Source organism: Colobus angolensis, unplaced genomic scaffold (genome assembly GCF_000951035.1).
Source record: "Colobus angolensis palliatus isolate OR3802 unplaced genomic scaffold, Cang.pa_1.0 Scaffold239, whole genome shotgun sequence".
Lineage (NCBI taxonomy): Eukaryota > Metazoa > Chordata > Mammalia > Primates > Cercopithecidae > Colobus > Colobus angolensis.
Genome location: NW_012115588.1, coordinates 1,817,720 through 1,820,403, shown reverse-complemented (window position 1 = coordinate 1,820,403; position 2,684 = coordinate 1,817,720).

The following is a 2,684-nucleotide window of genomic DNA, read 5'->3' as shown; positions in this document are numbered from 1 at the left end:
TGGAGCAGGAGCCTGAAGGCCCGAGTTTGATTTGAGAGGGGCTCTGACTCCTAATGGCTGGCGGACTTTGAGCCACTCGCCTGACTTCCCTGGGCCTCAGCTTCCTCGCCTTGGAAGAGGCTACGACTCACCTATGGGGGTCCTCTGGCTTAGATGTTCTGTGGTCCCAAATGCACCACACGGCTGCCCCCTGCCCTGCCTCCCACCTACCCACTCCCTGCCCCATACTGAACTGTGAGGTGAAGCCACCCTCCAGGCCTGTTCACCTTCTCACTGCCCATGTGGTGGGCTCTCCTTTCTTCATGCACCTGCGGGGGAAAGGGAAAATTCCTTCCTCGCACACTTCCAGCATCTGCCTCGTGCTGTGCACAGTTCTGGGCCAGACGACTTACAACAACTTACAACCATCAGTCACCCAGGCCAGCTTGGACCCGCCATCTGTGGCCCAGACCCAGAGAGAGGAGAACTTGAGACAGAGTTGGCCTCACCCACCCCCTGCCTCCAGCGGGGCTGCCTGGATTGGAGTGTGGGTTCCCATGGGTCTCAGACCTGGTCGGAGGCTCAGCAGAAGAGCGGGGGACAGGGAGACAGGTGGGGGTGGGAATGGAGGCTGGGAGGTGCAGGGCACCGTGGGAATGGAATGCAGGCAGCAGGTGCCGCCCTGCAGGATGGGGAGATGGGGCCTCATTCTTCTGTGGGTGATAATGCCGGTGGGCTGGGTGCTAGCTGGAGCCGAAAGTCAGCTCCCCAGAGACACGTCCAACCTGGGAGGCAGAACCCCTTGGCTCCACTCCCATCGGGGCAGGGAGTATGGGTGAGAGGGAGCTGGGGCCTGCCACGCACCTCAGTGGCTTGCTCTCCTCTTTCACAGACTAGGAGGCGGCTCTGGGTTAGGGCCATGACAGCCTGGGCCAGGAACCAGCATTGGTGGAGCCAGTACTTACTGTGTGCTGTGATGGGCATGCACACTGAGCGCTTCCTCCATGTGACTGCACTGAGTTCTAGCAGCACCCCATGAAGCAGGGGTGAGCTATCGCTCCCTGTCCAGATGAGGACACTGAAACTGAGAAGTGAGTGGCTTGCCCAAAGCCATGTGGCTTATAAAGGATGTGTGTGTGTGGCAGGGGGTGGGGGCGGCGGGATTCCAATTCATCTCTTTGTCCCAGGATGACAGGAGGGGATGTCCTTTAAGCTCTTGGGCACAGGTTTACGGAACAACTTGCTGTTTGTGTGTTTCTTTTTGTTTCTTTCTTTTCTTTTTTTTTTTGAGATGGAGTTTCACTCTTGTCGCCCAGGCTGGAGGGCAGTGGTGCGATCTCGGCTCACTGCAAACTCCGCCTCCCGAGTAGCTGGGATTATAGGCATGCACCACCATGCCCAGATAATTTCTTGTATTTTTAGTACAGGTGGGGTTTCACCATGTTGGCAAGGCTGGTCTTGAACTCCTGACCTTGTGATCTACCCACCTCAGCCTCCCAAATTGCTGGGATTACAGGCATGAGCCACCGCGCTCGGCCTCAAGGCTGGTCTTGAACTCCTGACCTCAAGTGATCTGCCCCCTCCTAGGCCTCCAAAAGTGCTGGGATTACAGGCATGAGCCACTGTGCCTGGCAGGCATTTTATTTTTATTGGTACACAATTTATAATGTATGTATTGGTGTACAGGTTATTTTACAAGTTCAAGTGAATAACATTTATTTGTTATAGGGCTGGGCGCCATGGTTCATGCCTGTCATCTCAGCACCCAGCACTTTTTTTTTTTTTTTTTTTTTAAGACAGAGTCTCATTCTGTTGCCCAGGCTGGAGTGCAGTGGCAAGAGCTCAGCTCATTGCAACCTCCACCTCCCGAATTCAAGTGATTCTCCTGCTACAGCCTCCTGAGTAGCTGGGATCACAGGCACCCACCACCATGCTTGGCTAATTTTTGTATTTTTAGTAAAGATGGGGTTTTACCATGTCGGCGAGGCTAATCTTGAACTCCTGATATCAGGTGATCCACTTGCCTTGGCCTCCTAAAGTGCTTGTGAGCCACCACACTCGGCCGGTATACATCGTATAATGCATGTATTGATGTACAGGTTATTTTACGATTTCAAGTTAATATTTGTTATAGGGCTGAGCGTTATGGCTCATGCCTGTAATCCCAGCATCCAGCATTTTTTTTTTCAGGCAGAGTCTTACTCTGTCACCCAGGCTAGAGTGCAGTGGCATGATCTCAGCTCACTGCAGCCTCCACCTCCTGGGTTTAAGTGATTCTCATTCCTCAGCTTCCCAAGTGGCTGGGACTATAGGCACCCACCACCACACCCAGCTAATTTTTGTATTTTTAGTACAGATGCAGTTTTGCCATATTGTCCAGGCTTGTCTCGAACTCCTGACCTCAAGTGATCTGCCTGCCTTGGCCTCCCAGAGTGCTGAGGTTACAGGCATGAGCCACTGCGTTTGGCCAATCTCAGCACTTTCAAAAGCTGATGTGGGGCTGGGCACGGTGGCTCACACCTGTAATCCCAGCACTTTGGGAGGCCGAGGCGGGTGGATCACGAAGTCAGGAGATGGAGACCATCCTGGCTAACATGGTGAAACCCTGTCTCTACTAAAAAAAAAAAAGGATACAAAAAATTAGCCAGGCGAGGTGGCGGGTGCCTATAGTCCCAGCTACTTGGGAGGCGGAGGCAGGAGAATGG